Source organism: Pinus tabuliformis, chromosome 5_1, assembly GCF_031772625.1.
Source record: "Pinus tabuliformis cultivar Carrire ecotype Pingquan chromosome 5_1, CPIR1, whole genome shotgun sequence".
NCBI lineage: Eukaryota > Viridiplantae > Streptophyta > Pinopsida > Pinales > Pinaceae > Pinus > Pinus tabuliformis.
Genome location: NC_142305.1, coordinates 928,490,505 through 928,508,525, shown reverse-complemented (window position 1 = coordinate 928,508,525; position 18,021 = coordinate 928,490,505). Strand labels below are relative to the sequence as shown.

The window sequence follows — 18,021 nt, the reverse complement described above, 5'->3', positions numbered from 1 at the left end:
TTCTTTAAACCCTTGGCCTGCACAAAAAAAAATCTAAATAATATCCCTGGAAAACGATTTTGATGAACCCCAGATATCCAAATCTTATCCTCTAGGGCCTAGATCTGGAATCTACACAGATTTCTTCCTCAGATCTATAGTTGCAAGGCAAAAGAAAACACCCAAACGATATATACAATGATAAAACTAAAACCCGGAAAAACCCAAGTTGGAAAAAACCAAAAATAAATACAGATCTAGGCACAGGAATGGTAGATCTATCAGATCTGAGGAGTGTGAGTCCAACTCTGCTCTCAGATCTGATAATCTAAAGCTCTCAACAACCAGATTCATCAATTTCGCACATAAAAGATTAAATTTTTAAAATTTTAAAGGAGGTGCTTAGCTCAAAACCCTTCATGCATCACCAAAAATCTTATGATAAGCCCAGGATCAAATTAAGTTGGGCTCTTTAGAAAAGACAGATCGGGAGTTGGTTGGTCCAACTGAAAACTTCCCCTAATGCTCGAGAATCTAAAGATCAAGGCTTGCCTGCAAAACTCAATTCAGCGATCAAAATAGAGCGAGAAAATAATAATAAAATTAAGATAAATAGAGATACCTGCTATTACATTCAAAATTTAAATTATTACTTAAACCTAGTGCAGTGTTGTGGGAGAGTGCTCCCCCCCGAACCCGCTCCCAATCCGCGCTCCGGGCGGGAGCGGGTTGGGAGCGCGCTCCTGGTAAAAAAATTTGCGCTCCTTGCCAAAACAGGGAGTGACTTCGGGAGCGTCGCTCTCGTCGCTCTAGGAGCGAAAAATAAAGCTCGGGAGTGATCAGGGAGCGATCACTCCCGATTGCTCCTGGGATTTATTTTTCGCTCTCGGAGCGACGCGTGCTGTTGCCGGGAGCGAAAGTCGCGGAAAAAAAAATCTGAACGTGAAAAAACAATTTGTTTTAAAAGAAATATTGGTTATATAAGGGCTTGGAGGGCATTTTTATGTCATTGTGACTTGAGAGAGTTGGAGGAGAGCCAAGGAGATTGTGCAAAGGAGCGAGGAGGAGCGAGGAGCGAGCGCCGAGGAGCAAGGAGCAAGCCTGCAAGGAGGTTAGTAACTTAGTAATTTAGTAGGTTAGTAAAGTTATAACTTATTTCTAGAATGATGAATCATGAATCTAAATAAATAAAATTAATAAATAGTAAATAGTAAAACTAAATACATTTTTAATTTTCTCATTCCCATTCCCATTAAATTTTGCAGATTCAAAACTACAAATTTCAAACATCATGGACCTGGTTATATTTCTTGGCATTTTCTTCTTCTTGGTCCCTTTTCTGGTTATTATGGTGCTGGAGAGTAGGAAAAGGAGGGGTCAAAATGAAGAGGGGGATGAAGAAGGGGGACAAAGTGGATTTGATGAAAACCCCGGTGAGGAGGAGCTGGAGGAGGGTGAACATGACTCTCAAAAAACTAAACAAGACCAAACCCCATTGTGGAAATATGTTAACAGGCCTGAAGCAGGGAAAGGGGGTGGAACCACTAAATTTCATTGCCCCCATTGCAACAATAATTACACAGGTTCATACACCCATGCCAGAAAACACCTCTGTGGGAAAAGGCCATGGGATGGAGATAAACAAATAGGAATCAAAACTTGTGCCGCTGTATCAGCGGCAGAGAGAGCCAAATATATAAGGGAAGAGGAGGAAGCCCAATACAAATCTAAAAAATCAAGGGGTTTCTTTGAACCAAGCTCACAATCACAAGCACAAAGAACTCCTTCAGCATTCTCCTAAGGCATTGGATATGGAGGCACAGGGTCGCCAAGTTTAAGGCGTAGAAGCATATCATATTTCCTTGATGAAGGGTGTAGGAATGATGTGGATTCAAAAGTTTACAGGTTTCTCTATGCATGTGGGATACCATTCAATGTTCTTCGCTCACCTTATTGGCACGAAATGATTTCTGCCATAAATGATGCCCCTAAAGGATACAAGAGACCTGAGTATGACAAGGCAAGAACCGTTGGACTTGATCATGAAAAATAAAAAATATCACATTCTTTGAATAGAATGACAAGTTCTTGGACTAACCATGGGGTGTCCATTGTTGAGATTGCAACAAGATGATGGAGCTTAGTGAAAAGAGTCGCCTTCACTAAGGGGGCCCGCAGGCTATTTTTGGCGCAAGTCTATTTTTAGACTGTCTATTTTTAGACATATGGATCATGTCTATGGATTGCAGGTTGCTGTTTATGGATGATTGATCAAGTTGGGAAAAAATAGATGGACTTCTATTTTTGATGAAAGTGTGAGTGATCACAGTGTGAGTGATCAAAGTCTATTTTTAGACTGGCTGTCAAAAATAGAAAAGTCAAATATTATTATCTCACAATAATATTTGGACTATAAATTTAATCTTATTCTCTTGGAGCACTTCAGTTTGAGCTACAGAGGTGGCACATGCAACTGTCAGAAGGAAATACGCTTTTCTTATGAGTCATTTGAGTTGTTGCATGCATGACTTCAGTTAGAACTCAATCAGTTGAGTTTGGTGGAGTTGATTGTGGAGTTGATGGAGTTGTGTTCAGTTTAGCTTTGTTAAACTGGTTGTATTTAGTCTAACTGGCAAATAGACTAGAGATGAGTCGGGTGAATTAGTTATTAATTAATTCACAAGTTATTAATTCATAATACAACTAATGAATACATCAGTTAACTCAGTTGCATGTCAGTGCATGTTCAGTTCAACAGGGACATGTGGTAGAGAATCAGATTGCTATCAGTTGTGACTATAGTTGTGCACCAAATCTTGCACAATCAAGGGATTGAGTATGCCAATGAGTTTGTTCACGTATTTGCCCACATTATAGCTTGTGCTCACGTCCAACAAAGTGTGAGTGACTATTTTGCAGGTGAAAAACGAGTTTGGTGAGCCATTCTCATCAGTTCTTGAGCAGGCATTGAGCAATGGAAGCAGGCAAGCAGTGGAAGAGATTTGGAGATCAGATCTGAGCTGTATTGTGTGTAACAGAGGTGGAGATACTTGTGAGAAGTATTATGCTGTGTAATGTTACATGACTCAATCATTAATATACAGATAGTTGGGGTTTTTAGCGAGATGCTTTCCCCGGGATACATACTGTGTTAATGTGTGAATGCTCTTGATGTTTTATTGTTATTGATGCTGCTATATTGATGATCAACGTAGAGGAGCTTATGTATTGTGTATGTTTTCCGCAATAGTACATGATTAGGATAATCTCTGTGAATATGTGTTAAATTATTCAAAATTTCTACATGGTATCAGAGCGGCTTGATTTGTAGAAGAGAATTTTACAGGATATCAAGTGAGGATTGATCATCAGATCTACTATTCAGGAAGTGTTTACATTCTATTTCTTCAGGCAGAGTCTGTAATCGGGCCAGGTAGCCTCTGGATTCATCCTTCCTTTGGAAGGTGAGATATCTGGTGAATGCCCATAGAGTCAATCTTTGTACGAGAAATATTGTGTTCTCACGAATTTTAGATCGGAGGCGGTTGAGTTTGGAGCTGGTGGAAATCGAATTTGCAGCAGTGTTGTTGAAATGTCTTTCAACGGATTGCAAATGTTATTCCAAAGCAAGAGCGACCTTGCGCTCAAGGATAAACTCAGTAACAATAAAGGTGAGAATGGATCTTCATTAAAGGTATCTGATGAAGAGAATTGCGCTTTGGCTGCCAAAGCAAAGAAGGGGAAGAACAAGAAAGCTTCTCATTCCGGTGCGAAAGGCAAGAAGCAGGATATGTCCAAGGTGAAGTGTTTTCACTGTCACCAGCACGGACACTATGCCACAAATTGTCCGCAGAAGAAGAAGAACAAGCAAGCTGCTGGATCTGCAGGGGGAGAGGCCTTAGCTTCTCAGTTTGAGCTTGATTTTTCATTGATCGCATGCTTGGTTTCAAGTGTGATGGGATCAGTGTGGTTCTTGGACAGTGGTGCGTCTTTTCACATGACGGGAGATAAAGATTTGTTCTCTGATCTGGAGGACAAAGATCTTGGAGTGCACATCGAGATGGGCGATGATGGTAGATACAGTGCGACCAGTATCGGTACCATTTCCTTTGAGAGGGAGTCTGGTAAACCCTTTGTATTGAAGGAAGTCATGCATGTTCCAGGATTGAAGAAGAATCTCATCTCAGTGGCGATGTTAGAAGACAAGGGGTATGATGTTGTTTTCAGCGAGGGAAAGGCCTTCCTGCGCAGCAAGACAACTGGTGAGACCCGGAAGATAGGGGTTCGAGTGAGGAACCTTTATCAGTTGCATGTAGATGGATGTGCAGCAATGGCGGGCAAGGCAGAAGGGTTGGTGAGCCGGGATGATGGCGAGTTGTGGCACAGGAGATTGGGTCACCTTCACCATGGAGCCTTGAAGATACTGCAACAGATCACTACAGGGCTTCCTAAAGGCACACTTGTGCAGTCAGATCAGTGCAAGGGGTGTACTTTGGGGAAGTTTGTGAAAGCCACCTTTCACGAGAAGGATAGTCGCGCCGCGACGATCCTTGAGAGAATTCACACAGACGTGTGTGGACCTTTCTCAGTTGCTTCGACAGCAAAACACAGGTATTATGTGATTTTTGTTGATGATTTCTCTCGTAAGTGCTGGATCTTCTTCATGCAGAAGAAGAGCGAGACATATTCAAAGTTCTGTGAATTCAAAGCACTGGTCGAGAAGGAGTCGGGGAAGAAGGTGAAGGCTTTTAGGAGCGATAATGGTGGTGAATACATCTCGGACGAGTTCAAGGATTTCTGCAAGACAAAAGGGATTCGTAGAGAGCTCATAGCTCCCCATAACCCACAGCAGAACGGGGTAGCTGAGCGGAAGAACAGAACGATTGTGGGTGCTGCACGGGCAATGTTGCATGATCAGGGCCTACCCCTTCACTTGCGGGCGGAAGCATGCAATACAACAGTTTATGTGCAAAACCGTTGTCCTCATAGGATACTTGGCATGAGTACACCTGAGGAGACTTATTCTGGTAAGAAGCCTGATCTTTCTCATTTGAGGATTTTTGGTGCTAACGTTTACATGCATGTGACGAAGGATGCCAGGAAGAAGTTGGAGCCGACCGCAGAGGTTGGGATATTTGTGGGGTACACTGATACGCCCCACAACTATCGTGTGTATTTGCCAGACAGTGGTAAAACTGTTGTGCGACGGGATATAAAATTTCAGGAGGAGAAAGCCATGAAGTGTTCGCTTGAGAGGGAGCTACACTTGCATGCAGATGAGGAGCTATTAGTTCCTAAGGATGAGCTTCAAGACGTGGATCAGCCACAGGATGAGGTTCATGGAGTGGACGAGTCCACTCATGCAGCGCCAACCATCAGATGGCGAAAGCGCTTGACAGAAGCTGAGCGACTGGCTCAAGATGCAGAGAAAGTTGTAGGACCACCTACAGCCCAACGCAGGCAGAGACAGTCACCTAATCGGTACACTGGATACATGGCTCTTATGAGCAAGTGTGTTGTGACTGAGCCATCCTCTTTCGAGGAAGCTGTGGAGGATCCCGCATGGGTAGACGCCATGGTGGAAGAGTATGATTCTATTGTCAGAAACAGTGCATGGGAGATTGTTCCTAGACCGGAAGGGAAATCAGTGGTGGGTTCGAGATGGATCTAGAAAGTTAAGCAGGCAGCTGACGGGAGTGTGGAGAAGTACAAGGCAAGATTTGTTGCCCGAGGCTTTTCGCAGATAGAGGGGATCGATTATGAGGAGACCTTTGCACTTGTCGCAAGGTATTCTTCCATACGGATGATTCTTGCTCTCTCAGCGCAGATGGGATGGCACATTCATCAGATGGATGTGAAGACTGCGTTCCTCAATGGAGTCATTGAGGAGGAGGTGTACATTGAGCAACCCGAAGGCTTTGAAGTCTTCAGCAGCGAGTCGCATGTGTGCAGGCTCAAGAGAGCGCTGTATGGATTGAAGCAAGCACCACGTGCTTGGTACACACGGATAGACAGCTATTTCACAGGACTTGGATTCTCCAAGAGTGAGGCAGATCCGAACCTATACCAGATTGTGGTGTAGGGTAAGTTGCTTATCATTGTACTGTATGTTGATGATTTGATTCTAACGGGTGATGAGCTGTTGATACTGTCATGCAAGAAGGATCTTGCTACAGAGTTTGAGATGAAGGATTTGGGCCTCCTTCACTATTTCCTGGGATTGGAAATATGGCAGCGCAGTGGTGGACTGTTTGTTTCTCAGGGCAAGTATGCTCGGGAGATACTGGAGAAGTTCAACATGCATGGCTGCAAGCCTGTTGATACTCCTCTTCCTGGAGGTTGGAGGAAGGAGGATGCCACTTCGGGAGAAGAAGTGGATGCCACTGTTTATCGACAGTTGATGGGGTCGCTGATGTATTTGGTCAATACACGACCTGATATATGCTATGCAGTTAACCAGCTTTCACAAGCTATGGTTAAGCCTACCAAGCTCTTCTGGAAGGCGGGCAAGCATGTATTGCGCTACTTGAGAGGCACATCGGGATATGGTTTGTGGTACAGACAGGAGGATGAGGTGAAGCTATGTGGCTTCACGGATGCAGATTGGGCAGGGAGCCCAACAGACAGAAAGAGCACATCAGGAGGGGTCTTCAGTATTGGATCGACAGCAGTTTCTTGGTACAACAGGAAACAGAGATCCGTGGCACTCAGTTCAGCGGAGGCCAAGTATATGGCAGCAAGTTTGGCTGCATGCGAGGCTATATGGATGAGGAAGATCCTAGTTGGTTTGTTCGATTCTCATTTAGATCCTACTGTGATTTACTGTGATAACCAAAGTTGCATTAAACTCTCGGCTAATCCTGTATTTCATGATAGATATAAACATATTGACATCAGGTATCATCATATCAGAGATTGTGTGCAGCGGAGGATCATGTTACTTTCGTACATTCCAACGGAGGATCAGGATGCTGATATTCTGACGAAGGCTCTCACCAGGAGCAAATTCGAGTACCACCGAGGCAGGATAGGGGTTGCTGATAATCCATATCTTTTCGAGAGGGAGTGTTGAGATTGCAACAAGATGATGGAGCTTAGTGAAAAGAGTCGCCTTCACTAAGTGGGCCCGCAGGCTATTTTTGGCGCAAGTCTATTTTTAGACATATGGATCATGTCTATGGATTGCAGGTTGCTGTTTATGGATGATTGATCAAGTTGGGAAAAAATAGATGGACTTCTATTTTTGATGAAAGTGTGAGTGATCAAAGTCTATTTTTAGACTGGCTGTCAAAAATAGAAAAGTCAAATATTATTATCTCACAATAATATTTGGACTATAAATTTAATCTTATTCTCTTGGAGCACTTCAGTTTGAGCTACAGAGGTGGCACATGCAGCTGTCAGAAGGAAATACGCTTTTCTTATGAGTCATTTGAGTTGTTGCATGCATGACTTCAGTTAGAACTCAATCAATTGAGTTTGGTGGAGTTGATTGTGGAGTTGATGGAGTTGTGTTCAGTTTAGCTTTGTTAAACTGGTTGTATTTAGTCTAACTGGCAAATAGACTAGAGATGAGTTGGGTGAATTAGTTATTAATTAATTCACAAGTTATTAATTCATAATACAACTAATGAATACATCAGTTAACTCAGTTGCATGTCAGTGCATGTTCAGTTCAACAGGGACAGGTGGTAGAGAATCAGATTGCTATCAGTTGTGACTATAGTTGTGCACCAGATCTTGCACAATCAAGGGATTGAGTATGCCAATGAGTTTGCTCACGTATTTGCCCACATTATAGCTTGTGCTCACGTCCAACAAAGTGTGAGTGACTATTTTGCAGGTGAAAAACGAGTTTGGTGAGCCATTCTCATCAGTTCTTGAGCAGGTATTGAGCAGTGGAAGCAGGCAAGCAGTGGAAGAGATTTGGAGATCAGATCTGAGCTGTATTGTGTGTAACAGAGGTGGAGATACTTGTGAGAAGTATTATGCTGTGTAATGTTACATGACTCAATCATTAATATACAGATAGTTGGGGTTTTTAGCGAGATGCTTTCCCCGGGATACATACTGTGTTAATGTGTGAATGCTCTTGATGTTTTATTGTTATTGATGCTGCTATATTGATGATCAACGTAGAGGAGCTTATGTATTGTGTATGTTTTCCGCAATAGTACATGATCAGGATAATCTCTGTGAATATGTGTTAAATTATTCAAAATTTCTACAGGTTCATACACCCATGCCAGAAAACACCTCTGTGGGAAAAGGCCATGGGATGGAGATAAACAAATAGGAATCAAAACTTGTGCCGCTGTATCAGCGGCAGAGAGAGCCAAATATATAAGGGAAGAGGAGGAAGCCCAATACAAATCTAAAAAATCAAGGGGTTTCTTTGAACCAAGCTCACAATCACAAGCACAAAGAACTCCTTCAGCATCCTCCTAAGGCATTGGATATGGAGGCACAGGGTCACCAAGTTTAAGGCGTAGAAGCATATCATATTTCCTTGATGAAGGGTGTAGGAATGATGTGGATTCAAAAGTTTACAGGTTTCTCTATGCATGTGGGATACCATTCAATGTTCTTCGCTCACCTTATTGGCACGAAATGATTTCTGCCATAAATGATGCCCCTAAAGGATACAAGAGACCTGAGTATGACAAGGCAAGAACCGTTGGACTTGATCATGAAAAATAAAAAATATCACATTCTTTGAATAGAATGACAAGTTCTTGGACTAACCATGGGGTGTCCATTGTATCTGATGGATGGACAAATGTAAAAGGCAAGTCATTGATAAGTGTTCTTGCTGTGTCTGTTAGTGGTGCCATCTTCCTAAATGCATATGATTACTCAGAGAAGTTCAAGACCGACATCAACATTGCAGAAGTATTACTTGAAACAATTGACTGTATTGGGCCATATAATGTCATCCAAGTCATCACTGATAATGCTCCTAATTGTAAGGCAGCGGGAGCAATTATTGAGGATAAATACCCCAACATATTTTGGTCTGGGTGTTTGGTTCACACATTGAACCTTTTGATGCATGATGTTGTTAAGAACAAAAATGAACAATACAAATGGATTGGTGATTTGTACAAGAAAGACGAACAAATGATAAAATTTATTACAAATCATAGCAATACCCATGGCCTTTTCTGCAGTCACTCAAGATTGGAGTTGTTGAAGATTGCGAGGACTAGATTTGGTAGCTATTACCTCACCTTCAAGCACCTTTTGAAGGTAAGAGAGTCATTGGCTAGCATGGTATCAAGTCCACACTAGCAGGTATTAAGGAAAGGGCTACAAATGCAGCTGACAGGCGAGGTTTTGAACTGGTGGAGGAGGCCGCTCTTGATGGTATGTTTTGGTCAAGTCTGAGGCAAGTATTGGATTTCACCAAGCCCATTTATCACATGATTCAGTTTGCAGATACAGATAAACCAGTGATTGGCGAGGTGTATGAGCAGATGGATACCATGTTGGGGCAAATAAACGATATTGTTCATAACAATGATCCCAACTTGTACAAACTAATTCACGATTGTGTGTGCGTACGGTGGAATAAACTTAATCTTCCATTACATTGCTTGGCATATATCCTTACACCAAAATACTACTGTACATCTTGGTTGGGCCAACCTGCACCAGGGGGTGGGGTTAGGACCAAACCCCATTTAGATGAAGAGGTAACTAGAGGATATTTGGATGCATTAGAAAAGTTGATACCTGACAGGGAGGAATGTGCAGCTGTGTGCCTTGAAATAGGCAAATACTTCAGTGGCACTAGTTTGTTTGGTACCTTCCATGCAATGGAAGGCAGAGACAAATTTGATTCTCTCACATGGTGGGAATCATATGGTGGCCAGGGACTTTTGCCAAAATTGGCAAAAAAAGTTCTATCACAGGTTGTAAATACTTCTTTCGCAGAGAGGTGTTGGAGCACCTACAACGTCATACATAATGTGAAAAGAAACAGACTCAATGAAAACCAGGCAGAAAGCTTGGTTTATGTGCACTACAACTTGAGGTTGTTGAGTCATTACTGTGATCGGGTTTATGAGGATCCAACATATAAAATTTGGGACAACCACCCAGAGGATGACAATTTGGAGGATGGCATTATACATCTTGAAGAACTGGAAGAGGAACTTATAAGGGATGAAGATGAAGCAGCTGTAGCAGCCATGCCACCACCATCCAGTAGCAGTGCTCGAGTTCCGAGTCTTGTTCCTTTGCTGTCGCCACCTCCATCTACACCCTCACGTGGAGGGCATGTGCCTTCTAGTTCTGGTCGTCGGTCTGTGCAGGAGACTCCTAGAAGACCACCACGACCTGCTCATACAGGAGACTCTCGTGGCAAGGGCCACATGTAGTAGTAGATAATAGATTTACAATTTACTTGTCTTTTCTAGTTTCTATTAGTTTTCATAACTGTTGAGTCTTGAGTCCTTGACTCTTGACTCTTTCATATCATAATGATATTTTTTGTAAACAATATATGACTGTGACAATGAAAGTTTGAAGTTTGAAGTTGGCAATTATAACTCATTGGTAATGATTGTAAATTATGAATATGATGCTTCGTGAAAGACTAAAGTTGTTTCATTTCATTTCATTATTCATAATTCATTTTATAACATTTCATTTCATGTAAACAGTTAGAACTTAGAAATATCTAAGATATTATTTCTTGTAATGGTTAAACTTAGCTTACAAGTACAACTTTGGTGATCAATGATGATAAATGTTATATATTGAATTTTCAATTTTGAAAGCTTGAAGTTGAAACTTTAAGATTGGATTTGATGAATCATGATTCACGAGACTCAATATGTTGCAGTTGTAATATGTATGTTACTAACTTGTGGACGTGGTTGATGAAGATTATAACTTCTAGATGATTGATGTGATATGGTTCAATGATCAATCTATGTTTTTTTATGTTTTTTATATCTAATTCATCATTCTACATGTTTTTGTTGACATATATGTATCAAAATATAAGATATATATATATATATATATATATTTAAAAAATCACTACGGGATTCGCTCCCAAACCGGGAGCTTCTGAAAATGTCGCTCTCACACCCGTTTTCGCCTCCGCTCCCTGCTTTCGCTCCTGCTCCCAAGTAACACTGCCCTAGTGACTGAGCAAGATCCCTGTACTCAAATCACTCTTTAGAAGCTATTATCAATGGCTAAAAAAATTTACGCATGAAAAACGACACATCTTACAGTATTTCCATGAAAGGTAACATTGGCGAAGAATTAACTCGAAAGTCTTTCTTTATTATTCATAAAAAGATTACATGAGAGCTTTTCGCTTAGCACAGGACTCAAAGATCGGATGAATTGACTGACGAATGACTTCCTATTTAAAGATAAATCCTTCAACAGTTAGTTGAGTGGTCGTCGTCAAAGCAATCTCGACTATTGATGAGGATTAAAATTTCTTTTAATCTCATCCGTCGAAATATTAAATTCTTGAGGAAATTCGAATTTTTCAATTAAATGCATTTTAATAACTCAAAAATTAAATTTTTGAGTTAATTTCCCCAAAACTTTGACTTTGACTTAACCCCATGGATCAAAGGCTTAAAATTTTTCAAAATAATTAATTTACCTTAGTCCTGGGACCTTTTAAATTTTGATTTTTAAGGACCAACGAATTTTGCCTTTGGAGAATTTAAATTTACCTAGGACTAGAATTAATTAAATTTCTCGCTTAGGAATTTAATTAATTTTTGGCCAGAAAATTTAATTAATTAACCTATGAGGGGATAAATTATTTTTCCAACCCTCAAGACACTTTACATCATGATTTTCATATTTTTTACATCCTAAAGGGGAAAACCTATCTGTAATAGACCCTCACAGACTACCCATTTCTATGACACAAATGTAATCCAACAGACCAAGCAATTTGTAATAAAATAACCTAACCAAATAGTTAGGATTATTCCCAAATCACTTTTACATAGACTCGACCTCGAACACTAGGACTCGCCTACGATCCCAGTGACAAAATTCATTCCGACTTTGGGGTAAGATTAAAGAAAAACTCTGCCGACCACCCGAGAATGGATCAGTGAGACAAAAAACCTCCCGGAATGTAGATCGTCACCAAAAATGTAGGTTTACCTAGGCAATTACATACATGACACAGATCTGCTGAGATTATTTGCATCATATACATGCAGAATGGGTTTACATTATAACTTAATAATCAGGCTGATGATGATAGCTGAACGACACAAACACTTCGATCAGGCGCTATCCCTTCTGCGAAAATAGGGGGTGTACTGCTATGGGTCGTTGACACGTAGTGGTAAACGCTGCTAAAATTAGGGCTAGTCGCTGCATAATTGAAATGTGGAATTAAGCATGTTTTAACTAATTTAATGTATGGGCCAATGTTATATGAATGAAATGTCCTAGAGATTGTTTTGTCTCGATAAGCTTGCATCATTTGCTTTGAAGTATAAATGTTTGAAGGTCACTTTTCTTTTCTTTCTCTTAACATTGGATGAAGCTGACTTTCCGGGCCTCCTTGATCAAGAAACTAAGTTGTTACTCATCATCATCCTTGACTCCATATCCCCAAGTGAATTAGGCACTGATCCGTTAAAAAGGTTGATCATTTTAACCCTCTTTTTACCCTTTTCCATTTTTTCCCTAGGTCTAACCCCATTAGGTCACCTAGGGCATCAATTTATTGGGTATTTACCTAAGGAAAAATTTCGATCTCCTACAGGCTACTGCGTTGGTGGGTTCCCTCCCTCTCCTCCAAATTTGAGGCAATTTTAACGATGGAATCTACGGGAATCCCAAGCCCTAACTCCAGGATCGAATTTTTTCTAGGAATCCCCAAGGCTAGACCTCAACAAGATCAATTCAAAATTTTGAAGTAAATATTCTTGTTTGGTCCTTTCCTTTCACCTTGTCCAGGATAGGAACATCATTGGTTGCTGCATTCCATCCCCGAACCTAGACTGGGTCTACTTGGCTCCGTATGGTCCCACTTCTCAATAAAGATTATTTGTCAAGGACCATTTGGAAATCCAAGTTTCCCAAGGATCATAGGGATTGAGAATCTCATCTATAAGTCTATTCCTTCTCCCTCAACCCTTAAATCCTCACCCCTTACCCCTGGAGTACCGAGTCCCTTGCTTAAAGAGCAAGCAAGTTCCTTTCTTCACTCCATCCTTGGGAAAGGGTTTGCAAGGTCATTTTCCACCTATCCATTGACATATACTTTACAAGTGATCCCTACACTACCGGGACTCCTCCCATCGGTGAAAGTTCGTAAAGAGTAGGGAGACTTAGCTGTGGTGACAGTGGGCTAAGCCTCCACCATTGCCCTTAACCTAGCAGTTGGAACCCCTTTTAGGTCTCCTGCTGGTTTGAGTAGTAATATGATCCAACCTACAAGAGGCTTCTACTTCAAGGAGCTCCAACTCCCATAATGTTTTTTGCAGGCTTCAACCCACATGAGGCTCCTACCTCAACAAGCTACAACCTATTCTTTATCAAGCTACAACTTGAAAGGAGACTGCAATCTCCCAATCACAATACAAAGTCAAGTTTTTTGGTTACTTGATATCAATTTCTGCCCTCAAGTCTGCTGCTCATCTTCTCTGCTTCTCTTCTTCATTTTTGTTCCTTTTCTGCTACATTTCTCTTCTTCTCCTAACCAGAATGTTGCTCATGAACCCTCTCATACAAACTTCACCTCAAAAAGTAATTTTTTTTTCATTCAACAATGTATATTTTTTTTTTTATACGCATAGCGTATTGGCTGTTTGTATTCTATGCAGAAATACGAAATGAGGAGTTGTCTCTTTGTCTTCTAAAATTGTTCACAATCTGCCTCTTCATTTTCAAATCTGAAAATCAGAATTTTGTAATATAAAAATATAGCTGAAATAATATAGCTCAACAATAATGATTGCAAGAGACAAATCAGATTTGTATTGGTTACATTTTTCCAAACTTGTACCATACATTTTTCTTGTTTAATGAAAGCATACATTTTCCATCTCGTGTCTCAATATATCATGTGCCATTTTTACATCAAGATAATATTTAGCCTTCACAATGATCAACATAGTTAACAGTGATCAGTGTTTGCACTTCACATCACTTATCAACATTCACACTACACATCACTTATCAACCTCTGCATTCCAAGCAATCTTGCAACAATGGAAGTGTAGCAATCAGCATAAACATAATCAATTGACATTGATGCCAACATTGCCAACAAATCTATGGGAAAACTACTAGACCAAGTGAAAGCAATGGGACAAAGACCCACTGTCACCTCAGTCAATGCCCCCTCTTCTCTATGGACTTTCACTAATGGGAAAAGTCCTGGTAGGAGGGAAATCTCTTGAAATGGTTATGCTAATAACTAGGATTGAAGTGATTTCACAAAACCCATTCAAGGAAAGACACAATAAATGCTCAATGTTTCTACGAAGCTAATTCACTCTCCAAGAGAGACCTTGGGTGAGAAGATCAAGACCTAGGGTTTGAGATATGCAATGGTAATGTGTTTTCCTAAGGTTAAGTCTCTCAAATGAGGTAGGACCTCTCAGAGGAACTTTATGTGATAATATGAACTTACCAAAGGCTTTTCACTCTCTTTGAAAGACCTAAGAAAGGCTTGCACTAGACCTAGGGTTTTGCGAATAAATGTAGGAAGAAATGCTTCCAAGGTATTCACTAGGTCAAGGCAAGGGAGGAGAAAGGGTCTCTTACGATTTGTTCCACCAAGTATAAAGCTCATACAACCCTCAAGAAAGCCACCTATCCAAGGAAATACAAGATAGGTTTCCCTTCTAAGGCACACCTAGGGCACAAGGATTTATGGATAAATCACCATGAGAAATCAACCAAAATTGGAGATCGCCTAGACAAGACCTCAAGGAAGAGTTATGTGCAAATGGAATCCAAAAATTCCAACTTCAGAGGATTTCACTTGATGCCCTAGCTAGCCATCCTAGGAAAGGGGCCAACATTTAAAGGAGCGAGAAGATGAAGAAAGGAAGAATTAATCACCAAACCTCTTGGACCAGTGCTTAGGCCCTTGGGCTATGAAGTCTAAGATGATTCAAAATTGGCCAAAATAATCCTTAAGGAGGCTAAATATTGATGCCTTAGGAACCAACCTTTAACATTTACCCACCCAATATTTATGGAGTTTCATGGAAGAAAAACGAAATCTCATCCGCTAGGAACATTCATCATTTGCCAAACGATCAGTAACATATGCAATTTCGAACCAAGAAGCTTTCCAACAATGATTTTCAACAATTAGGGCAAAATAACATTTAATCTAGTTCCAACAATTTCATACATTAGATGCATTTCCAAGAAAATATTCAACAAGAAGCACCTACAAAATGACAATATGATATATCCATCCACAACCCAATAAGTGGCTCTAAAGAAGATCGAAAATTTCAGCTCCAAATGTCAAAATGCACCAAAGAGTCTCCAATAGTCTCCAAGAAAAAAGTGCAAGTTCTTTTATAAGAGAAGGATCCAAGTGATGATGATGAGTTCTCACAAATGAGTTTGTCTTCTATTTATATGAGTTTCTCTAATTCGAATTAGCCTAATGAGCCCCTAAAGGCTAAAACTATAAAATCATGTGCTAAGAACAAGCCTTGGTCACAAGCCAACCAAGTAGCTATAACAAATTATGAATAAGCCATCCATGTGCAAGCGAGTTGACGATGTCATGATCATGTAGGGCCATTGGAAGGCCACATTGAGTCCTCTAAGTGCCATGATGAGAGAGAGGGATCCAATAAAGATGAATTAGGGGATGATCCCTAATTTTTCATGCAAGTCATCATGTGGTGCCCCATAGTGGGTTTGGGGCACAAATGCTGGTCTCATAGGTTTCTTGATGAAAAATAAGCCTACAGGCTACCCCAAATAAGTGCTCTAATGATGGTTCCTGCCCTCCCATGTCTCAAGGGTGAGACAAACCTCCTCTGGGCCTTGGATCAACTCCCTTGATCATGCTAAGCCGACTGGGTCATGCTGGTCCAAGTGCATCATTTTGCAAATAATGTGGGGCAATGAACAAACTGTTGAAGGTGCCGAGGGTGCCCATGGCATGAAATGATGTTCAAACTCATGATGGAGTCCCATGGTTCTCAACGCATCCGCTATAAATGTCAATATGATCCTCTGGTGGGATTGGGCCCCAGTTAAATTGCCCGGCCCATGACGAAACCACCTGCCAATTACATATAAGATCCAATGTGCTTCCTCACTGCCAGGTAGAATAATTATTAGTGCATCTAAGTGAACCAATCTTGTTAATCAAGGGCACACATGAGACTTCATAGTGGGCTTCCCTTCGAGATCTGGGGCTTTAAGCATGTAATAGTATTACCTCCCTAGGTTGGAGTTGCTAATAAACAACCCTATTAGGTGTTCCCAACCCCTAAGTGGAAGACAGGTCCAAGGTACATCCTTCAAGTGATAGGGGTCATGTGAATAATGATGAGGTAGATAGGGACACATGGGTCTCAAGGTCAAATGCCATGGGTTCAAGGATGGTAATGATGAGGGATGTCCATATATTTAGGTGTATAGATGTAGGAGGGAGCAATCGTGGATACATGAGTTACCCCGACCTTTTTTTTTCCACCCTTATTCATTTTCCTTTTGCCTTTTCTTGATTTTTCTTTCTACTACTACTTGGGGCTCATGGAGATGAGAGCATGTTGTGTATGATATAAACAGTTATTACCCCCTTGAGGTGGGGTAGTTCATCGCCCGCCAAGGGTTGGGACATGCATGGACTCCTTAATGATGTGGGGGCACTCATGGGGCCCTAGGAGCCAGGGTGATGGCCATAATGAAGGGGTAGAGCTCATGCTTAGCTTTTGCCCACACACTAATATAATGTCCTAACCATTTTTTGCATTTTATAATATTATTTCCTTTTGTTTCTTGCTTGTGGCCATGATATGCTCTTAACCCTTTTTTTTAGTTGCATCAACCTTCAGGGCAACATTTCCAGGCCTAGCCCAAACATTTGGAGAAGGGAAGGGGGGTGTACCAAAGCCTTGTGGACCTAGTGGTCATGTGGACGCAGAGAGGGAATATGATGAAATAGGGCTTGTAATGTGCATAGGGGAGTGAAAGATGTGAAATGGGAAAACATGATTGCACTACTAAAATTAGGGTTTCCCTAGTAGTGCAATTCCTAAATTTATAAGCCAATAAAGGAGATCCCATGGTCCTAGGATTGAGGATTAAACCTCCACTTAAGGTGAGGGAACAAGACTACGGTCAAAACCCTCCTCCTTCCAAGTCACCCAATAATCCATATCCAATGTGCCCAAGGAAAAACAAGCATAAGCACCCGATTGCACAATGAAAAACATACCTTTAGGATTGGATGGCCCACCTTCAAACATACGCTCTCGACAAATGGGCGAGGGGACATATGACTGGCTCAGGGAGCAGAGACCAATTGGCATAATATATCGGCTACGTTGGTGGCTGTTAGGGGCTGCTGGGTGCTGGCTGAAGACAAATCTAGGAGAAAAGTTCCCCTATGGGGTAACCCACTTTTGGTGGCTAACAGATACCATAGTGTCTTTGTTAGATCAGACCTTATATTAGTAGACTGTCCTGTTGCCAGAGGAGATCTTCTAGAGCACAACAACATGACCTTCCTTCTTGACAATGTCACAATACTCATCCCAGCTCCTCTTTTAAGTCTTCTTCCAGACAAACATGTATTTCGAGTTTTCTTCATTCAACCTCAAATGCTAGGAGAGATGATTCCAGTGGACCAAAGAAGCCTCTTAGCTCTGGTGCCATAGATTTGTGACACAACCATCTTGTACATCTCCTGGACCACCTCTTCATTTTTGAAGTCAGCTAACTAGGTTTTAGATTGGACATCTATGACATTTCTACTTTCTGCTTCTTGCTTGAAATTGTGCTGATGTTTTCAAGTCTTAACACTATGGAATTTACACTTGATTTTGGGAC

General features: G+C 41.1%; 1 protein-coding gene across 1 annotated transcript in view; it reads left to right on the top strand.

The window, feature by feature from the left end:
• Window positions 1-18,021, top strand: part of LOC149167826 (uncharacterized) — a 189,368-nt gene that overhangs the window by 138,646 nt on the left and 32,701 nt on the right. The window lies entirely within an intron of this gene.